We start from the raw sequence: 22,555 nt of genomic DNA, 5'->3' as shown, positions 1-22,555 counted from the left end.
ACTGTACATAAAATGTGACATTTATTTAATGTAGTGCTGTGCTGGGTCCAGTGGAGTTCAGCACATAACACTGCAGACAACAGGAGCTGTAGGTGCTCAGGATGTTTGAAAATACTCCTCTTATGAACCTAATTAGGGGGTTTAATTGTCATATGTGCCATTAGTATATTTTTACTTGATCATCGGGAATTTCCCCTACCACCCCAAACCCCAAATTCATTTGTTTTCATTTGAAGAGCAACAAAACACATAATTAGCAAGCACATGACAGGACTTCATGATGGATTAACAGCATTTCACAGTTGAAAAGAGAGCTGTAGATAAAAGGCCGATGTTAACAGATATTCACTCAGTGAACTCAAAATTTCCATCCCATCTCTAATTGTGCTGACATTGTTTTTGCACACTGCATCTATGGAAAGGAGTAAGGAGCATTCATCTTTTATCTTTGAAACGTATTTAAATGCCTTGTCCTCTTCATGACCTGTGAAAAAAAAGCTTCTTTATATACCAGGCAGGTAAATATCAGAACAGTTTTTCATGTAAGATTGAAAGAACTAGTGCAGGTGCCAGCAACAAAGACTGGGAAGGATGGAAAGTGCCATGGGGACACCCTTTGGCTCCTATTTTTAGGAGTCTCATTTGCAGGTGACAGGTTTGACTCCACCAGCTGACAGTGAAGGGTGGAGAGAAAATTCAAATGGCATCAGGTGCTTTTACACTGAATAGCACTGGTGAGTCAGTGGCTCGGTGGGTCAGCCCTGTGCACAGCAGCACTGGGGAGCTTCTCCTGGGCTGGGATAACAGAACAAGGCACAGGCTGGTGATTCCATCAAAGCCCTGATGCTCATGACCTGTTACTTTGGAAATAACAGAGCGAGATGGGGGTGCCCAGATCTGCAAGCTTAAAGGAATGTGACTTCCAGTAAGTGGTCAGCACTCACCTCTAAAAATAGAGGCACTGAAAATCACTGATGACTTTTGATAGTCTTGGCCAAAATCAACTATTTTTAGCCCATCTGTTCCCTCTGAGCTCAGTGCTCTCAGGAAGAATGTATATTTTGGGGGAAGGGGAGGAGGGAGACGTTCTTGTCACAGAGTAACAGTTGAAACACTTTCATATCAAGAGTACTAAAAAATGACAGAACCACTTAATTTCTTTAAATGGTTTTGAGAATGTAGCCAAGTTTTGTGAGCAATTAAATTTAATGCAGGATAAGATGGCAGGGATGAAGGATAATTATATGCTCTCAAAAGCTTGGTCTTTTTGTAAATGAAATGGCTTTAGGGAGTTTTCCAGAAAAGTTTGGGCTCAGCCTTTTAGTTCCAGCAAAGCCAATTGCCAGTCGTGGCTCTGCACTGGGCATATGTGACATGATTTTTAATGAATTCCCTCTCAGATTCCCATTCAGCTGCCCAGCAAACTTGACAATAGTTTGTTTTTTCTTTGGCAATTTTGTTCAGTCAAACCTTGCCTGATGTGTTCACCTCCCCACATCCCTGTACTCTTAGCAAGTGAAGAATTCAATATACTGGACAGTGGGAAATTTATCTGACAGGTAAACACTGGAAGATTTTGAGGTGATAGTGTAACAAATGCATCAATGGGAGCACTAATTACAGGTCTTGCTAACGAGCCCAGACCTGTGAGGGGTTTGATAGCTCCTAGGAGGTGCTCAGTGCCACCATTCCCTTTGCTGAAAGTCAAGAGAATTGATTAGTTTTGAAGAGCCAGGAACTGATCTGCTGGGCACATCAGTGAGAGTGTGTCCAGGCAGCATCTCGTGGCAGTCTGAGAAAGGAATCTTTAAGAAGATTAGAGCCTCTGCCACAAGGTTCTATCCTTCAGAATTTGAGCACTGACTCATTTTCTTTCGAAGTGATTTGTGGGTGTTACATGAAATTATTAGTTTATCACACTTCAGACAATGTTAGATGATCTATTCATGAAAACTTTTTCACTTTTCAGAAGTGCTGTAAACCCATTACTACTGATGGTCCAAGATCAGCTGTTTAAGAGGCTGGGGGAGGTGATACAATATTCTTTGCCTGATGCTCATTACTGTCCTGATTGGAAAGCCTCACTTATCCAGACACATAACAGAGACAAGACAACATGATTTAGACAGTTTATTCAATATATCTGATAGTCAATCTGAACAAGTTCCCAGCAATGGAAATTTTAGGACGGGATGGATTAGGATAAAGGTCATGAATGATTAAAACATCATAAGAATAAAGGATTAGCCATTAAAAATTAGTAAATCCTTTGGATCACTCATCTGATGTTTGCTATCCACTCTTGCAGGTTGCAGTCTGACAGGTTACAAAACACAACCTTAGGCCAGAAACCAACTCGTTGATGCTAAAAGAAGGAAAGAATATTTATGAGCAACTTGTCTAAACATGTGAAAATGGTTTTTTCCTTTTTTTTGTATTTTTTCTTTTTTCCGTTTGCATCTTTGATTTAATAAATCTATTTTGTGTTATTTTGGCAACACTGTCTCCATGTAAAACATATTTGATTTGCAACTAGCTACAAAAATATTTCCCAAGCACATTCCAACTAGCTGCAAGGATGATAATCTTACAGACATTTTTCTTTTTATGGGTTAATTATATTTATTTTTAGTTGAATTGCTGGGCTTATCCTTGGGAGCCTGTTGGATCCTGAAGATGCTTGCATTTGCTGTTGGGAATATGGCACAAACAGCAGCCCTGAACTGGATAACATTTATCAAGGCTCTAATAGCTTTGTTGTTGGCGAAGAGCTGGGAATGCCATTTTCCCAACCCCACCTACACATTTCAGGACCTAACAAGCTCTGGAACAAATTCTGCATTTCAGTTTTGTGAAAATGATTTTATCTATTGCTGGAAACCCCTCCAGCACTTTAGAATAAAAAGAGGGGGAAAAAAGAGATAAATATGGTTTTATCTGATACGTGCATTTGTCTCTCCAAACACGGTTGAGCATAAATCATCTTGACTGGTCCGTGGCATTGCCCAACACTGTATCTGTGTTCCTACAGTGCCACAGAGCTGGTGTGGCCATGCCACCCTCAGCCAGGACAGAAACAGCTTGTACAAGCCAGGTCTGGCCACGGCAGCGTGTCCATGTGAGCCTGGCTGCTCCAGGGCGATGCTCTGGTGGCCCAGTCCAGCTGGAGGATGCGTCTCTTCAAGGGTGTGGATGGTGCCAATGGATCCTGATCAATGCAGCTGGAAGAGTCTCCTGTGATGGCTGTGCTGGGTGGGTCTTTGTGGCACCGTAATGTGGGTGACAGAAAACAGTTAATGGGAATCTCATCTTTTCATGATTAAAGGCACCACCTTCTTTTCTGTAGGAAACACTTAACTTCAGATTGTGTAATTGCAATTTCCTCTCTAGTTTTCCACTCTCTTTGATCATTTCCTATCCTTCTTTCTTGAGAGGAGATTCTGAACATTGTTAGGCAGCTTTTGTTTCAGATATTTACATTCAGTAACTGATACCCAGTGCAGAGTCTGCTAATGGCTCATTCAGGAAGGAGTATCCTGAGTGCGAGCTACAGTGAGGCTTACATTAATCTTATGTGTTCACAGCTAAAATCGATTTGCTATTTTCAAAGATTTTGATGAATAGTGCCACATTCGAGAAAACAAAAAATTAATAAAGTTTGAGTAAAGATTTCCTGATTAAATATTTTGCACAGGAACTAAACCTGAAATCAAAGCTAGCTCCAGGGATGTGCTCAACATTCCAGTAGCGTGTTGCAGGTGAGGTTTCCTGTTTGCCCATTGTTTGTGATTATGGTGCTTTAAAAACATAATAATAGCAACAACTTGATGTTTTAATATGTCATAGGTGTCCCATCCTTGAGCCTTCCCCTGCAGCCAGTCTCTGCAGCTTGAGAGCTCCAGAGCCAGACATGGTTCTCATCCCTGTGCCTCAAGTGCAGCAAAGTGTGTGAATCAAAAGCCTTCCTACTCATTGCCTGGAGAGGTCCTGTGCATTTATATTGGCCTAAGTCACACCAGAATCCTGTTCCCTAAACCTTGAAAACAAATACTTTGGCTTCAGGAAAGAAAATGGGTCCACAACAAATGGTGTAGCATTGCTTAATGGTTTCCTGACAAATCCCTGTCTCTGCTTTGGAGCTGTGAAAACAGACATGGAGACTGCTCTCGTTTCAGTCTCCAGAGGAACCTGACAGGTGCAGAGAGAGAGCTGGTCTGGATAATAAAGCCAGAGGTTCAGGCACTGCTAAAAAAGGCTTTCTGCACACTTAGCTCAGCTGAGGACTGTCTGAGTGTCTCACTGCCATGAGAGGAGTGTCCTGCACTGCTGGAGTGTGCAGGGATCACGTGTGCTCAGCTCCCTGGAAAAGGTGGAGAACCGGGAAGGAAGGCAGGTTCTCCACTACCTGCAACTCCCCAGGATCACAGGGACACAGAACAGGGGCAAGTGAGACCAGAAAATGATATTCTTGGTTCATTGAAAAGTCTAACAGAACTAAACAGACTCAATCCAACAACCTTAAAAATCAATGGATCCCCTCTTGCTCCAGCAGAGCTACAGGGCTGAAAGGGAGTATCTAAATTAACAACCCTTCTTTTCCTCTTCAATGAGACCACCTAGGTCCCTCCTCACAATTTGTCTAGCCTGCTCCTGGAGACAGCAGCCTGCACAGTCTGCAGCTGTACTTCCCGACCCTCACCCCTGGGAAGCCTTTTCTGATGTCTTGCCTAAAACTCTCCAGCTTTAGTTTAAGCCTCTTGCTTTTTGTCCAATGCACTTGGGTGCAGAGGAAGGCTTTATTTGTAAAATACTTCATAAATCGATAGGAGGTAAGATGGAGCTTTTCTGCTTCCATTGTTACTTATTTACTTTTAACCAGAAATTTGGACGATTTATGAACTTTCTTGGAGTGATTCAGATAAACCACACAGAAGAGCAATAGGTTTCTATGGAATGCTTCAGGGAAAAGTAGTTTCATGCACTAGTTAAACCTGGTGTGCTGAAGTCATGAGAAGTTTTGCCATGGAGTAAAACAGAGCCTGGATTTCAGCCAGTGAGTGGCAGATTTCATATTCATGCATTTGCAAGGCTCCACTGGCTCATCCATCCTGAGAGAGACGCAGTGTCTTCCAGGTAAATACACATAACTGTGGAGCCTCCAATGGGTCTCACTGAGCTATGGCCCCCTCATGTCCCTCCAGGGGAGAGACAAGAGATCTCCTCAAAGCAGGGTTATTTGGGGCTTGATTGATTCTCCTGATCTTAAGTAGAGAAGAAAGAGCTGAGAGTGTAACTCTCTTACAGTGAGAACACAGGCTTGCAGGAAGAAATGAAGAAATACAGATTGTGGAAGAGGTGAAGATTCGTGGCAGAGCACCAAGAGCCTCAGCCCCATCCGTCCTTCACCCCAGGCACAGACCAAAAGTCCATCAGTCACAGCAGTTTACTCCTGTCAAATGATTTCAGCTCCCAGCAGGAACCACGGGACCAGCACCAAGCAGAGGAGGTTTGAATCATCTGAGCTTATCACACAGAGGTTTCAGAAAGTTCACGTTACAGAGCCCCAATGCATTTTACAGCTTACTTGAAGGAAAAGGACTGAAACATCCAATATATCTCCCATAGCCTGACAACCCAGTAAACACTCCAGCAGGATAACCATGATCCTTAGAACAATGGAAACATTTTAGTTAGAAACTGTAGAAGTTACAAGGGAAAGATTTATGTGGTGTGGGGCAAATAAATATTCAGTTCCCATTAATGTTAATGGGAGTTAAGTGGCTAATTCCCCACACATTATGCTGAAGATTTACTTCTTTGTGTTTTATAGAATAAATGAATTTATAGTCTTCCTGGAGGTTAGACCTGAGAAAAACAAAGAGCTCAGAGTTTACTCCATTTTTATGAGGTCATTTTTTTAAAGCAGGTTTATTCCCTGAACAGAAGGAAAGGTTAGAAGAGCACCAAGTTAAAGCAATCCCCTCCACAGGATGCCAGGGAGATTTGTGGCAGGCATTTAATCCAAACTCACAGACAGAGACACGCAAAGATCTATATAAAATGTCTTAATAACAGAAGCCGGAAATTTGTAACAATAATAAAGGCTGACATTTATACAGAGCCTTTCATCCACACATCTACAGCCTGGATTTTGCATTCAAAGGCACTCACAAAATTCTGCTGCAAACCACATGTGATTTCACACTAAGAGGGCAAAATTCATCAAATAGGCTGACTTTGACATTGGTGACACAGACAACATTGGGGCAGCTGTTTAATGCCCCTGGAAGGTACTTCAGCATGTTTCCATTTTGAAGCTTAGAGTATTGTCATTAAATTAAATTGATTTTTCCATGTGGTATGGACAGAAATGAGTGCCTGTACCTTGATGAACTCATACCTACACCAGCACTTAACAATTGTTCCCTGCATCTCCAGGAAAAAATCCCACAGCATTTTTTCTCTTTTTATTATGCTCCAGTCTCTAAGATGACCCCATACATTTTCATTTCTTGCTAAAACCCATTTAAAGTCAGTTTTGTGAACAAGTTAAAAAGTCACAAGGATCCTTTGCCCAAGATGTGAACAGTATGTCATGGTGTCTGTGCTCAGAGACGACCAAACATTCATTCCAAACAAGCACATTTTTCTCTTCCTCTGTTAAGGACTGCTACACATTTGTGCCAAAACTGAGATTAGAGATTATGTATGAGACAATTACACATTTGTTTCCCTTTTGCCTGATCTGAAAAAAACCAGCTTCAGAAAGAGGGAGAGAAAAATTCAGGGCAGTGTTTTCAATAGGGCACAGTAATCTGCCACAGATAAGCAGGAGTCTTTTTTCCTTATTCAAATGTTAAGCTTTCCCAGGAAAATAATATTTTCCCCTGACTGGTCATTCACTCATCTATAACTCCATGCAAACAATTTCTTTTCATTAGCAGGGTCACTCTCACAGCTTCATTTTGGTCAGACATTGCTTTTGTATTGCTTATATTGGTTTGGGTTTTTTCCCTTTTGGCAGCAAAGCAGCCTCTCTCAAGACCTTTGACAGTAAGTCCACACACTCATCTTTCATTAGGACTAAGCTCTCTCAAATCACTTTGTATTTATCAAGCCAAGAGCTGCAGAGGTACAGCAGGATCACATGGTCTGGGCACCACGCACCAGGTTCTCCCAGCACCCTGTGCCAAGACCGGGTTCTCTCTCCCCTTTTCTAGGCTGTGAGTGCACAGAGGAGGACAGCAGCAAGCACTGGGCCAGAGCATGGCATGAGGGACTGGATGCTCCCTGTCCTACCCACGACACTGCTGCTCTTCGGGGGTTTTTCAGTCCTCAGTGACAGCCCCCGATGAGGGTGATGGGAACCTGAGTCAGGCTTTGGAGGGTCTCTATCTCTCCCCATCTCCTGTGGAAGCCGTGCAGGGAGACCTGCCAGCCGACAGGGACACCCAAATTACATCTCATATGGAGTGGACTTCCCACAGCTAGAACAGATCCTGGAGGGAAAGAAGGCAGCAGAGACGAAGCAGGGCTGGAATGTGATTGCCTTGCATATTTGAAATGTTATTTACTATCTAGTAAAGCTGTTTTATAGTACCCTGCATTTTATTTTCAAACACTTCTATCGGCACTCACTGGGTATCAGTCACTATCTGATTACAGAAGTTTTCACAATGGTTTCTGGGCAGCTTTAAAAAGCTGCCAAAGAATTCAGTACAGCAGAGGTTTGAACTTCACTGCTGTTTTTCACCAAGAAAAAAAGCTGAAGAACAAATAACAAAGATGGAAAAAATGGACTTCAATAACCTTTGTGAAAGCAGTAAGGCCCAAATCATGAAAAAAAAAAAAGACCTTTTGGGGGTTGTAGAGTTCAGACAACCTGCTCACAACTCTCTGCCAGGGAATCATGAGATCTATAGCCCCTCTGGCTTCTTTATTAACTCTTGATGAAGAGCAATAAATAAATGTCATGTCATTACCAAAAAAGCATGTATGAGGCACAGACCAAATATTAATTGTACTTAAAGCAGTCCAGTCAGAAGGTACATGTGCATCCTAGAGAGATGATGGACAGATAAAGAAGAAAATATCTTCATTTGAAAGAGACAACTGACTCAGCCCATTTGTTTTTGCTGGCCACACAAGAATAGCATTGGTCCTGTACAGATTACTTTTACATTCTCTGCTTTTCCTCAGGGACAATACCTTGTCTTTTTAAGCCGTTTAGTTGTGTTGATAATTTTTATTCTTTGCACTAGGCTGTTAGCCAAGGCAAATGTTTGTGTTGTTTTAAAAACTTGAAGTGTATCACTGTGGGAAACTTAAAATACACAGATAACTTCAGAAAGCATTTTTGAAAAAAATTGTGATAATATCCCATGTTATTTCACTTTCCTTCTGTTAGCTTTACATGTAGCAGTGTTCAGTGCCTTCACTGCCTGTTTTTCTGTCCTACTCCCTTCCCATTCCAAATATATGAAAATACTGATATGGTGACAATTGAACCAAACCATCAACATTTCTGTAGCAACAAAAGTTACAGAAAAACTCAAAACTCTAAAACCAAATGTTATTTTTGTCTTTGAAAGAATGTGTGAGATACGCAGCTGTAATAAATAAAACACTTAGAAATGTGTGTATATTAAACATTAGAGCTAAACAGGACTCAAAACAGTAATGGAAGGACAGGAAAAACTTAATTGAAAAAGACAAAATTAAATAAGACACAGACTCTGAATTCATAGAGAACATTGGTCCGAGTCAAATGCTACCAGTGCTCTGCTGGGGCTGCTGAGCACATGGGGACTCGAATCAGAAGGATTACAAGTTTGGCTTGTGAAGGCTGCTCTGACTGAGTAAAACAAAGTCAGATGGATGAAAAGATTCAAGGACTGCTTGGCATTCACTGAGAAATTTGGGGAAGGAGGATGATGTCTGGGATGAAAGCAGAGGAAGATCTTCTACCCTGGGGTTAATTTCTACTGTCCACTCCGTACTGGAAGTGGATCCTGGCATGATCCTCCAGCCAGCAGGATACAGCTCACTGTGAAAGCAAATACTCATTAAGGGTGAACCTGATAGCAGAGCTGGGGTGGCAGATCTGAACCAGCTCTTCCTGAGCTCCAGCATGAGGAACCACTCAGGCACCCACCGCCAGCCCAGCCCAGCCCAGTGACCTGGATGACCAGACCAGAGGAAGTGGCCCCAGACTGAGCCAGGGGAGGTTTAGACAAGTTATTAGGAAAAATTTATTCACTGAAAGGATGGTCAGGATTTGGAACAGACTGCCCAGGGAAGTGGTGCAGTCACCATCCCTGGAAGTGTTGGATGTGGCACTTGAGACTATGGTTTAGTGGTGATGCTGCTGGGTTAGCAGTTGGACTCAATGATCTTAGAGGTATTTTCCAAGCTTATTGATTCTCTGATTGTGTAATTCTGCCTCAATTTTCATGGGAAGGCATTGTAGTGTGTTTAGACAAGCCAGGGGCTGTGCTGTGTGGCATGTATGAACTACTCGTGTCTGTTAATCAGGTGGTGATCAAGGCTCCAGGGTCCTTGAGCTAATGGTGATCCTGTATGGACCCAAATCTCTTCCCCAGCTTGTCCTCACAAGCCACCATAACCTCAGCCCTACCTCCCTTTTCCAAGACACACACGGAGGCACAAGTCCCCACAGGTTTGTTGTTTTGGGGATGGATGACATTGAAGTGGGATGGGGCTGTGCAATGCAGCTTTACTAAGCATGTGCTTTCTATTTGTCACTGCTTAAGCTTTACTTTCATACATCCAGCCCAGGAGTCCTGCTGAAATCTGCAAAACATTTCCAGCAGCGCAGATGAAGGTCCTGAACCCTCCACAGGCCGGGAGAGCATCTGGCTGGGGAGGCTGTGCTGAGAAGAAGTCATTTTGAAGGAATTAAAGGAAATAGTAATCAGGGTTGTAGTGAGAGCTCTCTTCCTCCCGTTAATGTATTTTGTTGAACAAAGCACAGGAAGCTCTAACAGAAAGCTCCTCTGTGCTCCAGAGGCTCACGGCGCCCGGCATCCTTCGGCTTAGCACAAATCCCCTTTGATTGGGGGCAAAGCGGAGATCCTCCCTCAGCAGCACACAATCCTGGGCATTTCCCATTCAATCCCCCCTTTTCCCACTCCAGGGATGCTTTTCCTCTTCCGTACACCTCCTTGAACAGATGATCTGTTGGTGGAATAAAAAGAGAAATGTCAGCTTTACCTCCTTTTCGCTGAATTCCGACTCTTGCTGTCTGTAAGGGTGCTTGGAGTGTCTGTTTTTCAGCAATAAGCATTCCCTAACCAAGGTCACACACATTGTCAAAGTGCCAGCAACCAGAAACTTTAAATAAAGTCTTGCTGAAGTAACTGTACAAATATCTTTTTCACAATAATCTGCTCGTTGTCTTTCATGTGTTTGCTAATGAGCTTTACCTCCTGTGGAAACTCAATGGGCTCTAGCTGCACAATTTTCCAGGATTTGAGAAATGTATCAGTTTTTCTGGAAGGGGAGCTGGTGTTTGTTTTTCTGTGGTGAATTTTGTTTTTATTGCTCTAGCTGCAGCTTCAGAAAATGAAATGTCTGTCAAAACAAATCAGGAGTAGGAATGCTCCAGACCTACATTCTTGGCACCGTTCTGCAACATCAAGTGTTCATTGTCTCAACTCTTAAACGCTGAACATGGTTAAAATGAACTTCAAGATCAAGACTGAGTAGATGTCCCATTAATTATGTTTCAATGTGTTGTAAGCTTCCAAAGTGGAACCCGTGGCCATACGGAGTTTTCCTGATGCCAAAGCCTGAGGGCTTCTCCCGCTCTGCTCTCGTTACTTTAGTCACTCTCCACACATTCCATTCCCAAAACTCACTAAGAGCAGAGGGGACTGGAGGAATCCCAGTTTTGCAAACATGTGCCACATTAATCATATTCTCAGTGCCAGTGCTCGCAGCACTTACACTGGGAAGGAAAACACACATTACCGTGGGTTTTTAGGTGTGCAGTGAAAGCATGAGGAGTATCTGCACGTCCCAACAAATGCTCTCAAAGAACCACAGCACAGTGAATTGAAGTATCATGGATTATGAGCTGATCATAAAAGTAGGGATGTGAAAACACAATGTGTTTTGTCTTTGAAAATGAAATTATGTCAACTACCAGTTGAGCACAAGCAATTGGTGTGCATAAGAATTGGTCTGGTACATGTGTCCTCCTCAGCACAGCTCATGATTTGGGGCTAGAGCCTGCATTGGGCATGATCTCTGTGGTAATGCCAAATATTTTGAGTGTAGAAAGTCTTCAGGTAATTAGAAAAGAAATGTTGAAATAAGTGAAAGCTGTAAGATGAATAGCATTGTCATGGTATTTTTAGCGTTCAATGCTGATAGTGCTGAAAACTGGTCATATTTATGATGTTACTTATTAATAAATAATTTCTTAGTAATAATAATAGCAATAATAATAATATCCATCAAATATCAACCATGAGCTACTAGTCATGCAAAAACATGTGTGCTTAAGTTTTTGTGCCTCAGGACAGCCCATACAAATTTTAATGTGCAACCTCAGTGTCCACAATTGAACAGGTGCCCTCAGAGAAACGTGGGTAAGTACTTTCCTAAACAAAAAAAAAAAATAATAGAGAGCACAGGTGGGCTGCCTTGTCTAATGTTTTCCACATGCAGAATCACAAAGTCCAGAGATTAATAAGGGGAAAATTATTCTATGTCAACAGTACTGCAAGTTTTAAAGGCCAAAATCCTCTTGAGTCTGAGCTCAGCCATGAGAATGTTCCCTCCATGGAGAACCACAGCTCTCTGGTAATAAAATAATGGGGAGGATAATGCTTTGCACTTGCCCAGGGCTGCATGGGAAGTGGCAAATGAGGACAGTGCACCTACAGAAAAACAAACCCCAGGCTGGGCTCCAAGCCAGCTCTGCTGCTCACCTGCATCTGAAAGCAAGCACAAGCATTTTCTAAGAAACATTTTATTGCAGCATGAAGAATTGAAGTGTGAAGATTCCAGAATAATTTTTTTTGTAATTTTAGTTCATCCCCCTTGTCCACGTGCATTCTGATGCCTTCTTAGCAGCACATCTTGCTTTTTCTCCTTGCATTCCACACATCAGTGTGGTGGCAGCTCATGCTTTTTAACCTGGTGCATTGCTGGGTCACACCCTGAGTCAGCTCTGGGAGGAGCCACCCTCCAGCTCCAGAGGGACACTTTGGTCTGGGGCCCACAGCTCCATCACAGCTCCACAGCTTCCCTGGGCCCTCTCTGCTGGGTGCTGGGCCCGCATCATCAGCACCATTCTGGGATTTAGGGGATATCCCAGACCAGACAGTTAAATTTTGAGGTGGCTACAGCCACCTCCTCTGTCTAGATCTGTAGGATGGATCATGGTGGCCACTCTGGCCAGGTCCTGCCCTCCAGGAGCACAAGGAAGGGAGGGTTGACATGAGGGGTTGTACATCACCATTCCCAAACACCATCCAGGCAGCTTGGCTGGGACACGTGGAAGAAGAAGGGTGGCCAAGAGAGGCTCTGCTGTCCATGCTTCACCTCTGGCCACCACCCCTGAGGGTGCTCAGTCCACTATAGGTCAAATAGTCATCCTGAAAAGTCAAGAGTAGGTATTTACTTCTCCCTCCCCTCTCTGCACTGTGCTGAGCAGGTGTTTGGACTGATAGAATACGCTTAATCTTAGGAGGAGGAGTATCTTTATTAGTTTGTGGCAACATTTTTCTTTCAACTTCCATTCACCAGGTTTTTTGTGCCTTTAGATGGTGTTTCATTACAATTTTTAGATGTTAACATAAATCCTGTTGTTCAGCATTATAGCTTCACTGATCTTATTTCATTAATTCTTATCTTTGCTCCTGCAGATTTTATTAATTTCTATCAGTATATAATTAGATTTTTAAGAGCCATCATTAAATTTCTAGCATTTGAAATAGTCCTCAGAGAGTTGCCCTGTAAATGTGACTGTCTTCAAGCACTTTCTCCCCTTAATAAGGAGTGCTGTAAGATCTTTTGTTTTATTCATGAAATGTCACACAGTCTAATATCACAGCACTACATCACATAACACATCCAGCTCTGTAGAAGTAAATCCCTTTATGTTTCTACATTGGATTGCAATTTGCAATATTAATGCTGCAAGTAACATATAGTGACAACTGAAACTTTCAAAAGAACATACAATTTCCATTCCAGACACCCACTATCATTCCCAGTAATGGGAATTCAGTCTGAATGGATGTCTCTAGCAGACTTCAACAGCATGACTGTCAAAGCACCAGTGGCACTTGTGAAACCACAACTATGAAGGTAATCTGTGAATAGTGAAACATTTCCAGGAATTTTGACTTTTCCATTCCAAATCTTTATTTCTTGTTATTCCTCCAAAATACATAATAACAACAACAATAATCATAATGATAATAACAGGAATGGTCAATGGCACAGTAACTGTGAAGTGTCTTGCAGTAGTGCAGCAGTGCCCAACTACACTTCTGTATGTGGTACAGCAACTGATTCTGTCTAAAAATACCAAAGATTTGATGACTAAACCACGGATGCCATCAAAAGGCAATTTTGATTTCAGCTCTTGAAGGTCTTTCCCACTTCTTTCTGTGCCACCAGGTTGCTGCCTTCCCCCCAAGTGACCCATCCTTGGTAGAAATCCCTGCCTTCAGGGTTTCAAATCAGGCTTATCAGTCTCCTTTTTACCTCACCAGAAAAAGCTCAGGCATCTGCATATAAGCATATAAGTCCTGGTCTGCCTGCAGCTGGACTAATCTCTGAAAATGTAAAAGAGAAAATATGGGGTAGATGTTGAACATGCAGATGTTGAAATTTAGAAAAAAATGTTCAAATGAAGATGGGCCCATCCCCTCCTCCTCTCACACCTCAACCACAAGTTTAGATTTGTTCAAATTCTGGCTTTTCCCAAGGCCTCATTCTCCATTAGAAAGTTTTATCCTTTCTCTACTAATTGTTTATATAATTAGTATAATTGGAAATCATCCCAGCTGCCCATGAGGTTCCCACAGCTCTGCTCTGTCATGGAGCCCTGCAAGCCTGGGGAGCAGTTTAGAGAAACAAACACCCTGCATGTCAGGACCACAGTGCTGTCACCCACGAGTCCAGCTTTAATTATCTTCTTAGATAAGACAGATGACAAGGCCCACAGCTGTCTGCTGGTGTCATATCAGGGGTAAAGCCTGGCTGCAGAGCTGCCTGAAGGTGAATGAGACCCACATCCCAGCCTCTCCAAGCACAGCCATGGGGATGGCTGAAGTCACGTTGGCCTCAGCAGGTCAGTAATTCTGCTCTGGGTATCTGTGTTTATCCATTTCTTTCGCACCAAAAGGATGTTCCTACCAAGCTAACTGACCGCTCCCATGCTGGGGGGAGGCACATTCAGTTCATCAAAACTTGCAGGTGAAGAGCAGCCACCATCACAAAACCTGGCTCAGCTGCGCCAGCGCCACGTGTCAACTCTGCTTCTGTTCCCCTGCTGCTGAGGAAAGGTTGGGTTGGAAGAGTTTCCAGCAGAGGGGATTCCAGCAGAGGGGATTCCAGAATGCTTCAGGCTGTCATTGGGGCTGCTGCAGCTGCTGGGCTGGCAGAGCTGGCTCCCTCCTCCGTGCTGTCACCCCTGTGTGAAAATAGGGATGGGGACAGGCAGCCGAGCACCAGCCAGGAGGGCTCTGCTCAACATCGGCGCTCCTGTGTGGGAGAATCCTCTATCACTCTACTACAGGCAGTGCCTTGGCTGCTTTCTGCTGCCTCAGCAGAGAAACAAACCTACTACCTGGCCCAAAGTCCAAGGATTTAGCCCATAAATCTCAAGGCTTTGATTAATTCCTTTCCTTTGATTTTTTTTTCCCTTCACAGATGTTAACATTTTCCAAGCAGTTACATGTTACCTTGGTGAAGTGCAAAGAAAATAGAAACCATGTCTGAAGTGACACAAAGGATAAAGTAGAACAGCAGACATTGGTTTAATGCAGCAGTCAAGATTAGATAAGGAGCATATGCCCAAGGCTGGATCTGAGAAATTAGCAGGAATGCAAAAGACATCTTTAGCATGTGTTTCTGATAGAAAGTCACTTTCACTCAGAGGGGAAATCTGTTGTGTGCTAATACTTACATTTTCTTCTCTGATCCATCAGGTGAAAACATATTGGAAGAGGCAGGATAATAGCATTTCACCAGCAGCACAGTTCTCTTCTTGCTCGAAATAGATTTATTGTGCCTTCTCAGTCAAAACTGATAGCATCCAGCATCCTCCCATTTACCTCTCACTGCTCCTGTCATCTGGCATTTTTCTATAAACAGACAATGATTTAAGATTTCAGCAGAAATTAAATCATTTTGCCTGGTAGAAGATGGTAAGCTTTGAGGCTGTGCGATCTTGATTATACAGATTTAACATGAAAATACACCACACAGTTAAAACTTGCTTCCTTTCTGTCCCAAAATCTAGCAATTCAGGAACACAGGTGCTTTCATCATCCGTTATCATGATAATGGTGATCAGGAAAGGACACATTAGCCATGCTTAAATTATTTACTTGGAAAAGTATGTTTTAATATGGAAGTCCAATAATCAAATTTGGGAATAAAGGTTTTCATGTTACAGTCTGTAGCTGACATGTGGCAGTACAGATGTACCTGATAGTCAGAGAAATTTGGGATTCTTATTGAGACCAGCAATCCCAGTCCCAATTGCACTCAAATAAACAGTTTTCACTGGGAATCTTATGGGTTTTCCAGTCGAAATGAGAAAAAGTTTATTTCCATTTTTGAGGGGCTGTACAGAAGAGATGGAGGTTGTTCATAACATGCTGTGGATGCTGTGGATCCAACAGGCAGGGACTGCTCTGTCCTCCTGACTCAGCCTGTGGAGGAGTCCCAGCCTCCCTCCGTGGGAGTCTGGAAAGATGAGCTGTCTATTTTAGGGACTCAAATTAAAGCTAAATAGGAGAGAATACTCCTACAGACACAGAAATTTCTTGCAAAAGAGTGGCTGAACAACTGGACTATTTCTGCAATTCTTTCTGTGTATTTTTCAATTATATCTTGTAGAGCCTCCGTTGTTTTGCAGTGTGGTTAAACACATGCATGAGGCATCCATCCCACCTGGCCAGCCCTGAGCACTGCTCTCAGACCACTGCTCTCTCTGAATTCCCAGTTTTATGTCTATATTATTCTTTTATGCAAGAACCAAATGACTCCTGTAGCACACTGGTTTCCGCAAGGCAGTCATTAACCTCAAATATGTGATGTTCACCTGATGCTGCTTCCAACATATCAAAATCCCACGGCTGGAATATGAGACTTCTCCCTTCTCCCTTCCCACTAAAGGGCATCACAATCCATTTTTTATGAGTTTGGATACTCCCACACAGCCAGGGCAAACATGGTGCTGCTCTGGTGTGTGTGTATCTCATAAAAGAAATTCTTTTGCCAAAGAAGCCCCACAAATTATAGCCTAAGGCATAAAAAAGAGACATCTAGATCCCAATTCAGATTTAGATGTGAACACACTGTGATCAAAGATCTTGGAACTAAAGATAATTACACCCTACTGCAACGATCATTGCTGCTTTAAAAATAAATCAGGCTGGATAGAATCTTTTCACTGAAAGCACTTCCAAAGCAAAAAATGGGAGTTGGATCCAATACAATTTTTGGAAAATGCTATTTTTTTAAATATTAAAAAATATATTAGAAATCTGCAGATTTTTGTATTGATTACATTTTCACTTGAAGCAGAGATAATGTTGACACTTGCTTATCTTTAGAAATCTCCCACCAAATATTTCAAGTGAAAAAAATGTAAGCAGAAAATGTTCATTTAAAAATTTTAGAAGGAAAAGAACGCAGCCTGGAAAAAAAAAATTAGAAAAAATAGCATGATTGGAGAAAAATAAGCTTCTAAATTAATAATTATAGGATTACCTTTTATTTATAAAAGCACAGGTTTTAAACAGACATCAGCCTTTAAACGTCTGAGCCCATCATGTTGTCACCTGTACAACTGTAGCTCCGCCATTGGTGACACCGGCTGGTGACACACTGGGGCTCTCAAGTGTGAATGTCTCACCACATGAGTTAAGGAAATTATTCTTGTCATGCACAATACCTGCATTTTACAAATTACATGGATGAAAATTGAAATTCCTGATTACTCTAAGCACAAAATTGCAGGGATAAATTTAGCAACTCTTCAGATTATCAGGGTTCCTACACCATCAATCCCTCTCTCTCCTCCTATTATTACCACATTAAGTTAATAAGCCCATAGCCAGGAGAACCATCACAAACAGAGTCAGCTGGTAATAATATAAATAATTTATTTCAGTTCTGAGATTAATCAATATATGACCTAATTTTTCTAGCTAAATTTTCCTCTATGTGCAGAAACTGCAGAGAATCTCAATGGCCACTTCAAAATCCTATTTAAAAATTGAACACTAGAGATCATATTTTCCAAACCTGCCCAGTCTGTCTCTCCTAATTAATGATGTGGTGCACTAGAATAGATGGCTGTGTATTCTGCAGAGTGTTGCTTGAAGTTTGACTTGTATGAGTGCCATTGGCTTTCACGGCTGTTGCCATGAAAACTCCAAATCATTGTAAAAAAAAAAGAGATGCCTGTGCAGCAGAATAAAGGCAGAAGTAGCAAGTAGCACACAGAAATGAATCTGCCTAAACAAGTGTGCCATCACCACTGTGCACCAAAGGCTGCTCGTCCAAACTGGGCTCCAGCCAACAAGAGAAGTGACAGTGATGAGGTTTTGTGCAATTAAATCCTCAGCCCTGAGCTCGGCAGCAGAATTAGCACCAGCACCTTTCAAATCTATCCAGCAGAAAGGAGACTGATGAGCCATTTTGCAGGAGAAGTCAAAAACTGACCAGCTGAGAACACTTGTGATCACAACCCCTCCTGTGGCCCTTCCATGGCCACCTCAGGGTCCCCATGAGGAGGCCAGTGGCCCACAGGAGCTGGCAGCTTCCACAAAAGCAACATGTGACCACAGATTCTTTTTCTGGTGGATCTTTTCATAACTGAGTTCTGTTTAAAACCATCCAGCTGCGGAATCTTGGCAAGGGGGCTGCTCCACAGCACAGGCACTAACTCAGCTGTCACTCTGGACACAGTGTGACATTTGTGCTGATGGATGATGCACTCAAACACTGTGTCCATGTAATAAATGCATATGAGTGAGTAAGCACATTTCATTCCCAAACAAAAATCATGCCTAGGAGGATGAGAAATCAACAAGCACATTGAAGGAGAGAGGTCAGGGGAGGGAGCTTTTCTCATTAACCCTTTAACTTCTGAGAAGCTGAAAAGAGTAGTCACTTAGTCGATGCACAGAGAGCTGAAGATCTCCATTGCCTTTCTCCTTTCCATCCATACCAGCACCTAACAATGCTGATATTGCAAAACATGTTGAGACTTCATGTAGGCAAGAACCACTGGGGTCAGTACCCACAGATTCTGGCATATTCTGGCCTGTTGGTCACAGTTTTGGCTCCTGCCCCTGAGCCACAATGTGCACCTCTATCAGTCCATGCATGATTTAATTCAGCTGGTGCCTTAAGTAATGACCCACACAGATGAGTGTGTGGTGAACCCTTGCACACATACGACATGGTCAGCAGATCCTCCACATCCCACTGATTCCTCCAGATCCCTTGGGGTTTGTTCCACCAACACAGCTCATCCACCTGTGTGCCACAGTTTAGACACTATATCTGCCATATTTACTTCACCACTGCTTATCCTTCTGATAATGTTTCTTCCTGCAGACCACAAGGAGAAGCCTTGTTTCCACAGCTATCCTAAATTCCCAGTCACTGCAGGTCACCTATCCTTTCCCTTCCCTATTTTTTTTGTGTTCCATTTCAATGGATTCTTAGGGAGGGGCAAATTCTCTCCCTTCTCTCCATAGGCACATCGTCTTCCTCTTCCCCATCCCACTGGCTGAGGCAGGAAGGGAATTAGGGCACCAAGAGCAAAGTGAGCCCTGAGGCATGTCTGGCACAGGAGCAGCCCTTTCTGCTGTGTGCTATGCCAAGAAAGCTCTCTCCGGCCATCGGGTGGTCCAGGATCCATAATCTGAGAAACACTGACAGGGAGAAACAGGCTTTCTCTGTTCCACTCCACCACCATTTGGTGTTTTCTCTTACAGGCTGTTCTCTCCACCTCACTGCACAGAGAAAACACCCCAGAGTATCCTGTTCAGAGCCACTTCCTTGCCCTACATCCCAGTGGATGCAGCTTCTGAAAGGAAGCAGAGTCGGCAAGGATGGAGTACTTTTGGGAATCATTCCCAGCATATGGAGACTGCATTCTGCAGCAAGCAAGGGCAGTTCCCTCAGCAAGTGGAAAATGGGCTTCACCTCCCTGTGGTCTCCCTGTGGTTTGCTTCCCTTGCGATATTATTCTTGAACAGCAGGCAGGAGCTCTGCGCTTCTTGTTCTGTTTAGTAAATCCAATAACCAAACCTGGCCCACTTCTGGGTGGTCCTCAAGAAATACCCGAAATCCACGCCAAGGCCATGTGATATAATAATCATAAGAAATACAGGGATTGCTTTGACAGATACCTCAAAATCAATTTTTCAGGAAATGGGATGTTTCAACCAATGTGTCCATTCCATATGGATTTTTCCCCCCCCTATTTCTTTTACTTATCCAGTGCCTCCATCCTTCATTCCAGTAAAGCCAGAATTACCAGCCTGGAAAGTGAGGATACATGGTGCATGATGCTTGACTTGGTCTTAGGCTGGTAGACGTTAGACTGCACAAAATGCCTCCCTGGCTAAGGAATTCAGATCTGGATTGCTGGGCAGCCTGACTGCTTTCATGACCAAGAAAAAGAAAGAGACATGTAAAAAGCCAGCCATAAAAAGCCAGCCATGAAAACCCAAACGTAAGCATGGTTTCCTTTTATTTTCCTGAATACTTTGTGGGTACAGTCAGTGCTCATGGGCTGATCCGGGCAGGCAGGGATGCGGAGCACAGAGCTCTGCCCGGCTGCCGGGGCTCTGCCAGCGGCTCCCTGGCAGCCGCCGCTCCGTCCCCCCGCGGGGCCCCTGCGCTCCCGCTTCCCAAAGCGCTCCAGCCCCGATCCCGGTGCCTGCGCTCCAGCTCCGGCCCCGCTCACCCACATCTGCCCCAGCCCCAAGAGCATCCCTGCCCTCCTGCCTCTGGGGCAGCTTCTGGAACGTATCAGCCCCCGGGGCGCAGAGGGTGGTGCGAGATGGGTTAAGGGAAAGCAAAATAATCCCTGCTGAGCTGAGATGTGGGACCAGGAGGCTGCTCACAAACTCTCTGTGCTGCCTGGTCCCTTGCAGAAGCAGGGTCCGCTCATCAGCCAGCTCATCTCCCTGCCCATTGGGGATGTCCCTAAAAGTGCTTAACTCTAAGGGAAAATAAACATTATATTGCATCACTTACACACTGCTTCCCAGCTACCAACTCTTAATGATGTTGTAACATCTTTTCATTCACAGCTTTTTGCTACTGTGTAGTATATACACAGTCTTTTCTGGGAGGAGAGGAACCCAAGCCTCTTCAGAGGGAGAGGACAGGCTGGCCAGAGACACTGTAGTAAATTCCTGTTCTGATAGCAATCAAAGGAATAATTATTTGGAGCAGAAAGTCTAGTCCTTCTTAAGGGCCTGATCCAAATCACATTGCGTCAGATGAACTTTTCTATTTTTTCTATTTTTTTTTTCCATTCATGTGCCCATGCAATGGCACCTAATTGGATGTCTGTGCTCTTATTTGTCACTGCCCTGATTTAATTAATTGCCATAGAATTAAAAATACTGCTTTAATTCATGCTCACATAAATATCAATCATTCTTGTCTCTTTTCATAAACACAGGCCCTAATTCAAGTACCATAATTTTGCACTGTAAACATAGCCAAAAAGGTGATAAAGGAGAATTTCATGATCTGTATGTTGGCTGATATAGAAACAGCAGAGCACATGATCAAAGCAGAGCAGTGTGATTGATTTACTCCCAGCTGCTGCAATTTTTGTGAAATGTGTCTCGAGACATGGGATCCCATGAAGGGAGCAATTGGTGCCGGGAAGAAACAGCCACCACTGCAGGAGATACCATCCTTCCACTCCTCCTGGCATGGCTATCCGTGTGGATAGGCAGTCGCTGGATGCCCTGTCATCTCCTCCTGACCTGGGAACCCAGCTGTCAAACGGTGCTTACTGAGAAGCTGGGGGTTCAACAGGCACACCTCGACCCCACAAAACCTTCCACCCTCTTTCACCTGGCACTTCACAATCCTGCTGCCCTTTCTTTGCCACATTACTTTCTCACAGAGCTGCCCCTGCTCTCCCAGCATGTAAATAATGTAAAAGAAACTGTTCCTGTTGTACTCAATTACTGAGGGAAATGGGCTTACGGTTAATGGACCAGGTGGGATTCAGGAGATGTGACTTCAGTTCCCAGCACTGCCACACACTTTCTGCACAACCTCAGCTTCCCACACGGCCTTGTCACATTCCCCCAAGGCCAAAGGAGCAGACCAGGGCAAGCATAATTTCAAACAAGCCCAGGGTGCCAAACACCCTGGCACAGGAGACACCAACACACTGCTGCCCACACACGGCCCTGTGCAAGCGGGGTCACAGCCCCAGCGGAGACACTGTGGCCCCTCCTTGTCCTCAGCAAGGAAACTGCTCCCCAGGATTCCTGACTGCACTGATTCAGTGCCTGTTCCCTTGCACCACCTCGGACTGAGCCAGTCGGGCCACAGGGAAGCCAAGGACAAACTGCGATGGAGGGAGCATGGGCGTGAGGACAGAGAAGGGCTTGTGTAACTGCACAGGCAAAAGGTCAAAGCCTTTATTAAAAAAACCTGTAAACAATTAAAGTAGCCATGAATATGGGAGGTATGAGTGCAGCATTGATATTTAGGGGAGCGGAGGAAGGAAGACAGAGAGATGAAAGCTGAACACCTTTTTGAACCTCAGCCAAAGCTTTATCAACCATATAAATAAGGGAACATATCCTGCTCAGCGAGACACGTATTCACCCTGTTTCATTACATTCTGTTCTGTCCTCAGTCATGATGGATCCTGCTGAGACTCGTGTTTAACAGTTCCTTCCTGGAGTGGCTTGAGCAACAACAAGAAAAAAAATATTGTGAAAGTCACACCCCATTGAAATTGCATCCTAAAGGGACCTGGTGAGCATGGTAATTACCAGAATGACTGTGAGCACCAGGGCTACGCTTGACTCAGAGGCTGCTGTATGTGTTAAAATTAAAAAGGACTTTAAGCAGATGCAAGGGAAGTAGAAATTAGGGACCAAAGTGTAGGCTCAAGAGTGATTCATCATTCCTGATAAGGAGCCATTAGGCTGGACTGTGATGGGAGCAGAACCTGGGGAAGCTGGCAATTTTAAGCTTACAAATGCAGAGTAATCCCCCTGTTTTCAGATAATGGAAAACTGCATTAACCTTGTAATGTTTCCCTGGTGGCTCCAGCACA

Source organism: Corvus moneduloides, chromosome 17, assembly GCF_009650955.1.
Source record: "Corvus moneduloides isolate bCorMon1 chromosome 17, bCorMon1.pri, whole genome shotgun sequence".
Classification (NCBI taxonomy): domain Eukaryota; kingdom Metazoa; phylum Chordata; class Aves; order Passeriformes; family Corvidae; genus Corvus; species Corvus moneduloides.
The sequence above is the reverse complement of the archived record's forward strand: the minus strand, read 5'-3'. Positions refer to the sequence as shown.